This window comes from Tupaia chinensis, unplaced genomic scaffold, assembly GCF_000334495.1.
Source record: "Tupaia chinensis unplaced genomic scaffold, TupChi_1.0 Scaffold139897_1, whole genome shotgun sequence".
NCBI classification, from domain to species: domain Eukaryota; kingdom Metazoa; phylum Chordata; class Mammalia; order Scandentia; family Tupaiidae; genus Tupaia; species Tupaia belangeri.
Genome location: NW_006199776.1, coordinates 292,036 through 301,539, shown reverse-complemented (window position 1 = coordinate 301,539; position 9,504 = coordinate 292,036).

Sequence of the window (9,504 nt, the reverse complement as noted above, 5' to 3'; positions counted from 1 at the left end):
TTGGTGATTTAAAAAACACGTATTTATTTATTTATTTTTTACTTTTTAAATTTTTTAATTTTTTTATGTTACATTTAGCACAGATATCTTTACATTGTATAACATTTCTTTTTCTAGCATGATTACTATGCAGATCAGTCAAGATAAAGACATTACTATCTACATCAGCAGCAGCAAATTAGCATTTCATTTTTTAAATATTATTATTATTATTTCTTCTTTTTTTTTAACATTCATTCCCTCTACATCGTTTGGCTTGTAAAGAGAATTTACCTAACAGGAAATACTTCTCAGATCAGTCCATTTGAGATTATACACATCATCAACAGGTAATAAACCATTTCCGTGTCCCACAAATGTCTCCTGCTTTCCTTCACTATACTCTTCCCTTCTCTCCCTACCCTGTTTCACAGTGTCTTCAGTGTCCATAACTATTTTCACTGTTTATATGCCCTCCAATATTTCAGTCTCTACCATAGAGTGTGGATACTCGGTATATATTAAATGAATACACAGGCTTTCTTTCATAGCCTGGCTTGCTTCACTCAGCAATAAATATTACATATTTGACCACTTTTTATCAAGTACCAGGGTCTTATTTATTTATTTATAATGGATGAATAGTTTTCCATGGAGTATATGTGCCACACTTTTTCAATTCATTCATCTGTTTGTTTACATTTGGGTTAGTTCCACGTCTTAGTGATTGTAAATAATGCCGCAATAAACATTGATGTGCAGGTACTTTTCTGACTGAGCATTCTCTTGTCCTTTGGGTACATACCCAAAAGTAGGGCTGCTAAATCAAATGGTAGTTCTATTTGTAAATCTTTGAAGAAATTCCATCTTGTTTTCCACAGTGGCTGGACCAATTTACATTCCCACCAACAGTGTAGGAGATTTCCCCTTACACCACAATCCCGCTAACACTTATCACTTTTTGTATTTTTAATCTCTGCTATTTTGAAAGGGTTAAATTGTATCTCATAGTGGTTTTAATCTGCATCTCCCTTATGAAGAGGTATGTTGAGCATTTCCTCATATGCTTGTTGGCTGTTTGTCTTCCTTAGAGAGATTTTTGTTCAGTTCATTTTCTGGTTATCAGTCCCTTATCTGAGGCATATTTTGCAAAAATATTCTCCTGTTCTGAGGATTGTTGATTCACACTAATTACTGTGTCCTTTGCTATACAGAAACTTCTTAGTCTGATATAGTCCCACTTATCAATTTTAGGGATTATTGCCTGCTTTGGGAGTCTTACTTAAGAAGTCTTTGCCTATTGCCAATGTCTCCCAGAGTTTTCTTAGTGTTTTCCACCATTAATTTTATAGTTTAAGTCTTAGGTTCAGATCTTCGATCCATTTTGAGTTGATTTTTGTTAATGGCGAAAGATAGGAATTCATTTTCATCTTTCTGTAGGTGGATATTCAGTTTTTCCAGCACTATGTACTAAAGAGGTTTTCCTTTTTCCACTGGATTGATGTGTATCCTTTGTAAAAAATCAGTTTTGGGGTTTATTTCTGGGATCTCTATTCTATTCCATTGGTCCATTTGTCGGTTTTCTTTTTTTTTTCTTTTTTCTTTTTTTCCCAGTACTGTGCTCTCTTGATTATCACAGCTTTATAGTATGTTTTGGAGTCAGAGAATGAGATGCCACCCACTCCACTCTTTGTGCACAAGAAGACAAATTCTATGATTGTCTTTTCTAGATCTATGAAGAATGTCTGTGATATTTTGATTGGAATTGCATTAAATATGTAGATTGATTTGGGTAGAATTGCCATTTTGATTATATTAATTTTTATAATCCAGAAACATGGAATGTTCTTCCACATTTTTGTGTCATTTTCAATATCTTTTTAAAGATTTTCATAGTTTCCTTTGTAAAGGTCTTTGACTTCCTTAATTAGGTTTATCCCTAGGTATCTTATACATTTTGTGGCTATGATACAAGGGATTCCTTTCTTCAGATCTACTTCAACTTGCTCATATATCCCAATGCTATGGATATTTGAATGTTTATTTTATTTCCTGACATTTTATAGTATTCACTTATTACTTCAAGAAGCTTTTTTCATGGAAACCTTTGGGTCTTCTAAGTATACCATCATGTCATCTGCAGATAAAGATATTTTTCAACTCTTCTTTGCCTATTTGAATGCCTTTTATACTGTTCTCTTTTCTGATTGCATTGGCTAAGGCTTCCAGCACTATATTGAAAAGCAGTGGAGAAAGTGGGCAGCCCTGTCTAGTACCAGGTTTTAGTGGAGAAGTTTTAGCTTTTCCCCATTCAGTATAATGTTAGCTAAAGAAATTTCATATAGGATTTTTATTGTGTTGAGAAATGACCCTTGATCTTGCTGAGAGTCTTAATCATGAAAAGATGTTGTATTTTATCAAATGCTTTCTCTGCCTTGATTGAAATAATCCTTTTTTTAACCTCTCTTTCTGTTAATATGTTGTGTAGTATTTATGGTCTTGTGTATGTTGAACCATCCTTACATACCTGGAATAAAGCCTACTTGTCATGATTAATAATCTTTTATTATATGTTGGATACGATTTACAAGTATCTTGTTAAGAAATTTGCATCTATATTCTTCAGAGATATTAGTCTGTAGCTTTCCTTTTTGTCATGTCTTTATCTGTTTTTAGAATGAAGATGATGGAGGCTTCATAAAATGAATTTGGGAGATTTCCTTCCTTCTGGGTGTTTAGAAATAATTTGAGTAGAATGAGAGTTAACACTTCCTTAAGAGTTTTGTAGAATTCAGCAGTGAAGTCATCAGGGGCTCTTCTTTGTTGGGAGGTTATTTACTACTGATTCAATCTCATGGCTTACTATGAGTCTATTCAGGTTTTCTGTCCTTTTGATTCAATCTTGGTAGATTATATGCATCCAGGAATTTGTCCACTTCCTCTATGTTCTCTGGTTTGTTGGCATATAGTCACTTATAGTATCCTCTAATGATGTTTTGTATTTCTATTGCATCTTTTGTAATGTTGCCTGTTTCATTACGTATTTTATTTATCTAGTTTCTTTCTTACTTCTTTTTTTTTTTTTTGAGAGTTTTTTGCTACAGGGCTCATGCGCTCACCAGACAGAGAGAGAGAGAGAGAGACAGAAAGTGAGAAATCACCCCCCAGGGGGGATGGCCATGCCGCAATCCCTTCTCCTCCGTTCTCCTCTTGGGATCTTGGGCACGCATGCACACGCACCCAACGTGAGTTTTAAGCCACTGGGTCCGGGTCGCAAACCACGGTCGACTACATGGGAGTCCAGTGACATAGCCATTACGCTAAGTGCTGTTCCCTTTCTTCTTCATCAGTCTAGTTCATGGTGTGTCAGTCTTGTTCAGCTTTTCCGTGAACCAGCTTTTTCTTTCATTTATTTTCTGTATAGTTCATTTACTTTCTATTTTATTTATTTCTGCTTGAATCTTTATAATTTCTTTTCACCTGACTTTTTCTTTTGTTTTTCTAATTGGCTGAGGCATGATGTTAGGTTGTCTATTTTCCACCTTTTCATTTTTTCTTATGCTCACCAATTGCTATGAATTTCCCTCTTATGACTGCTTTTGCAGTGTCATAGGTTATGGAAACTTGTGTACTCATTATCATTTGTTTCCATAAATTTTTGGATTTCAGACTTAATTTCTTCAGTAGTTAAGAAGTCATTCAGAAGTAGGTTATTTATTTTCCATGTGTTTATGTATTTTTGAGGATTTTTCTTGAACTTAATATTGTGTTTAATGGTCAGAGAAGATGCTGGATATAATTTCTATGCCTTCAAATCTGTAAAGTCTTGATTTGTGTCTTATCATACAGTCAATCTCTAAAAAGGTTCCATGCCAGGGTGAGAAAAATGTATATTTGGTGGTCTTAGGGCAGAAAGTTCTATATATATCTGTCAAGCCCATTTGATTTATAGTATAATTAGGTCCTGTATCTCTCTATTTTTTATCTTGAAGATCTGTTTAAAGGAGATAATGGGCTGTCAAGATCCCCAACATTTATAGCTTTGCACCCTATCTCTCCTTTTAACTCTAGCAGTCTTCCCTTCACATATTTAGGTGCTCCTGAGTTGGGTGCATAGATATTTATAAGCGTTATGTCTTCTTGATGAATTAGCTCATTTACTACTATATAATGCCCTTCTTTGTCTCTTACAGTTTTTGTCTGAAAACCTATTTTGTCTGAAAAATAAAGTTAAATAATTTTTTTTGAGAGATTTTTCACTCACCAGACAGACAGAGAGAGACATTAGAGAAAAAAAGCAAGAAATCACCCCCCGGGGGGATGGTCACGCTGCAATCCCTTCTCCTCCATTATCCTCTCGGGATCTTGGTCACGCACGCACACGCACCCGGCATGAGTTTTAAGCCACCGGGTCCGGGACACGAACTGCGGTCGACTACGTGGGAGTCCAGTGACATAGCCATTACGCTAACTGCTGGTTCCCTCCAGCCCCTTTTTGATTTCCATTTGCATAGAAAATCTTTTTCCCAGCCCTTCATTTTTAGTCTATGTATGTCTTTATCCATAAGGTGAGTTTATTGTAGGCAACAGATAGAGAGTTTCTGGTTTTTAAATCCATTCAGCCAGTCTGTGTCTCTTGATTGGAGAATTTAATCCAGTAACATTCACTGCTTTTATTCATATTTCTGGACATGTTCCTATCATTAAGTGAGCCATTTTCTTGGTTGTTTATTGTTCTCTTATGTCTGTCTGACTTTTTAGTTTTCCTGGTATAGCACTCCCTTCAGCACTTGAAGAGCTGGTCTGGAGTTGATAAATTCTTTCAAGTTTTGTTTACTTGAGAATTTTTAAAATCTTTTTTCCCCATATGAAGGATAATCTTGCTGGGTATAGTATTCTTGGTTGAAATTGTTTTTCACTTAACACTTTGACTATATTTTTCTATTCTTTCCTTGCCTCCATTGATTCTGATGAGAAGTCTGATATTAGCCTGATGAGATAACCTCTGTAACTAACTTGGTGTTTCTCTCTTGCCAATTTTGGTATCTTGTCTTTGTCTGTGATTTTGACCAATCTGGCTGTGACGTGCCTTGGAGAAGATCTTCTTGGGTTGATTCTATTTGGTCTCTTATGTATTCTTTGATACTGGATATTTGAATGCCTCTCTAGGTTTGGAAAGTTTTCTTCCAGGATTTCATGGAATAAATGATCAATTCCCTTATTATTTTCTTCCACTCTTGGGATACCAATTATCTGAATGTTTGGGCACTTGATGGTATCTAGTATTTCTTGTATATTATCATCATTTTTCTTGGTTGTTTTCTCAGTCTTTTTAATAATTTTTTCTAAGTCAAAGATTTTGTCTTCTACATTTGAGATTTGATCTATGTGATCTAATCTACTTTTAATACTTTTGAGAAAAGTTTTAATTTCCTGTACATATTCTTTATCTTTAACAATTCCATTTGATATTTTTATGGTGTCTATTTCTTCTTTAAGATTGTGAAAAGACTTTCTCATCTCTTGGAGTTCATTATCTCTTTTCTCTTGCATCTCATTTAGTTTGGTCACTACAAATATTCTGAATTGTTTATCCCACATTTTCATGAGTTCCATTATGTTGTCTGTGGGTGATGAGGAGTTAATGTTTTCCCTTAAAGGAGAGACATTTTGTTGGTTGCTCATATTCTTGTGCCTCTGTGATGGTTTCAAGACATCTGGAGATTTATATGTTCTTTCCTAAATTATCTCCAAGCATTCAAAGGCATGGAGGAGTAGGCAATTGGCAATCTCTGTTCTGCTCTATCTCCCTGTTGGCCACCAGCACTTTGCACTGTTGTCACTGGTCCTGGTTGATCCAAAGTCCTCCCTGTTTCTAGAGAATAGGTGTTCCTGAAACTGAGCCATTGACCTTTAACTCAGTAACAAAGAAGAGATTGTGATGTATGTTATACAAAACACTGAAGTTCTGAGAGTTTAAAGGTGAGTGGGGGAGGGGATGAGACATGGTTCCCAGCCTTTGAGCCCACTAGTCAGAGCCTGCCATGTGGCAAGGTCCTTCACTGGAACAGGTGTCCCGATGGGGTGGGTAGGGGTGCAAGTGCCTCTCAAAGTCCCAAGCAACCTGTTTTGTCACTTCTTAACTGAGGATACATTCAGAATCCTAGTTCTTACATAAATTTTACATAGTTTTGCAACACTAAAAAAGTAATTACAGATCGTGTGTGTGTGTGTGTGTGTGTGTGTGTGTGTGTGTGTGTATTCCTGTTAAGAACAACTACCCTAGATTGAATGATCACTGATGAGAGATTTTGTATCTTATTTGTGTATGTGCTTGTGTTCTCAGTTTCCAGGATCATGCCTGGCCCATAGTGACTCCTTAACTCATGCATTTATGAATGAATAGAAGAATAAATGAATGAATAGCTCAACAGAGATATTAATTTCTATCCCAGTATTAATACTACTTTAAATTTTACATATTGATCTTTTACTATGTTTTGAAGAATTTTCTATTTTATCTTCTTAGTTTGAGGATATTTTTAAACCTTGAGGAAGTATATTTCTATAAATGTTTCTGAAATTATCTTACCTCTAGTTAGTTTTTTTATTTTAATTAACTTACTTTTATTTAATTTGCTATAGGGTGTTTGCACTTGCCAGAGACAGAGAGCGATAGAAAGAGAGGAGAAGCTAGAAATCACCCCCAGATGAGATGGCCACATTGCAATCCTTTCACCTCTACTCTCCTTTCAGAACTTTGGGCATGTATGTACACGTGCCTGGTCTGGTTTTCAAACTGCTGGGTCTGTACTCAAACCACACGATCGGCCATGTGGGATCCAGGATATTAACCTCCATGCTACCTGCTGCCCTTTACGTACCTTCAGTAGGTTAAACAATGTTTAGCGACTCAGTAGATGGTGTAACGGTTATGTTGCTGGACTTCCACGTAGTCAAATAAGGTTAAGTCCCAGACCTGGCAGCTTGAACTCACATGGGTCGTGTGTGTGTGCAAGCTCAAAATCCCCAGAAGAGAATGGAAGAGAAGAGATTGTGGCATGGCCACCCCTCACTTGGGGGTGATTTCTCACTTTCTGCCTCTCTGTCTCTCTCTCAGCCTCTCTGATGAGCACTTGTACCCTATAAGCAAAAATCTCTCTTAAAAAAAAGTTATAGTAGGTATCTAACCAGTTCTACAAATTCAAACTTTTACCTTAAAAATAAAAATGAGTGACACTACAACAAAATTTGCTATATTCACATACCACTCTGAGGTTCTTTTAATATTGAACTTTCTTACAGTTTAGACAATACTTTGTCCAGTTAGGAATCCTTAATGGGAGACAATTATCTTATTGCTTACAATATTTTTTACTTTTATGCATAAAAGAATCTCTTAAGCAGGTAAACAAATAATTTACAACTTATGTTAGTTTTCAAGTCACTTTTTCTGCTTTTGTCTATTTTGCTCTGTTATTCAGCTTCTTTCACAAACATCTAATTTGCTTTCATTTGCTTTACACATGTAGCATATTTGTGTGCAGTTTGGTTTGAACTATGCATTAATTTTTCCATGTTTAAATTTTTTTTTATCTTATTCAACATAGTGATCACATGCATGCATGTGAGACAGAGAGGGAAGCATCCTTGACAAGGTCTCATCCACCGCATTGTCCCTTCACTGGCCCTGTAGCTCCTCAGGAGCCTGGACACACATGTGTGTATTTTTGAGCTGACCCAGAGATCTGAACCTGCAGGTGGCCATGTGACCCTAGCACTGCAGTTTAGTTAGCTGCTGACGGTGCTCCCAGGCCGGGCCTATTATCTTCTTCAAAATTCTCTGTGGAGATGGCCTTACTACATGGCAGGTTTCAAAGGTGACCCTTACTCTAGTTAGATCTTGATATTATGATGTTCTGTTCTGGAATTCTGTGAATGAAAAAAATGCCGAGTGTGCCCTTTCTCTGGCTGTTAACGTAGTAAGTAGACAAAAGAGAAGCCTGAGGTCCACATACTATCACCTGCAGACCTGGCATTACTAGTCCTCATTATTTACCACAGAATAATAATAAATGGGTATGCTTCCTCTAGGTAAAGCCACCAATAACACTCAGGAATTTCTACTCCCTTTTAGCTAAAATGTTGACAAATTGATGACAGTTCTCGAACAATCCACTGCTTCTGTGAGAGCGAAATGTGCTCACAGAAGTTTTAATAAGAAACAATTCTTGCTTAAAACTACTATTAAACGGGCACAGCTTTAAAACCTAAGCACCCCGAAGGGCTTTGCTCACTATTCTGTTTCTCAGAGCCGCTAAGAGAAGGCCCAGCACAAAGGGCACACTGTAAGGAGACTCCTTTCCTTCCCAAACCCTGGCCTTGGGAGAGCGGGGAAGCAGGTGCAGTGCTGGCACCAGGAGATGACTCCATGTGGGGTGGAATTTTCTGGGAACCGCATGAGAATGGATGCCAATTACCAGGACAAGCTGGTTGAGGTAACAAAATGGTTGCTTCTCTTAGAAAAGATTCTGAACAATTAAGAAGGAAGACGAGGGTTCTCTGAGGGACTTACACAGTGTATCCTTAGGCTCTGGTAACAGACAGAACAGCTGGGAGCTTAGAAAAGCTGCTGTGCGAAGCCCAGCTCTGCATGTGTGTGCACGTCACCCAACACTGTAGAAAAATGTGCTTCGTTAAGGAGTAATGCTCTCGTCGCTCATAAACTCTAAGTGGCCTCTGTCCTGCTTCGCCCCCATGCTTCCCACTCCCCACAGACATAGGAGCTCCAATACTCTTTCTTACAAAGCATGCCACTTTGGATTTCAAACTTTGACTCTAGTCCACAGGGCCCGGAAGGGGCAGCCTCCTTCTGACTTCTCTGACACCATCTCGCACCACTCCACAGTGTCCATGACTGTCCAGCTCTCCCGGCCTCCTACTCGTTCTCCAGGAAGTGAAATTTGTGCCTGCCTCAGATGTTTTGCTCTTTCTGAGACAGCTCTGCCCAACCCTTTACCCATTCTCTACAAAATGAACAAACAGAACTCCCCTCGCGGCTTGGCAGTTCTTCATAATTCAAGCCTCAGCTCAGACACCGTTGTCTCGGCGATGCTTGCCTGTGTAGCCTTTTAAGCTGGCATCTCCTACCCATTGCCCGTCATATCTTGTTTTGTTTTCTCCATTGCTTTTACACTTACTAGCAATCGCATATTTTAAAAAAAATTGCATTCAATTTTATTATTATTATTTAGTTTACCAGAGGGAGATAGAGAGAAAGAGAGAAGGGAAAAGTGAGAAAGCAAGCCACCAGGTCTGGGAGTTAAGCCACGGTCGGCCATGTGGGAGTCTAGTGCCTTAACTACCATGCCACCTGCTGGTATTATTTATTTGGTTTTGTTTTCTCTCCCCCTAATTTTAAGTTTCTCCCACTAAAAAGCATGCTTGGAGTGAGCAGAACACACACCTACAGCTCATAGTACCCGAGCATCAAGATGGTGCCTGGCATGGGGAAGGTACTCAGCA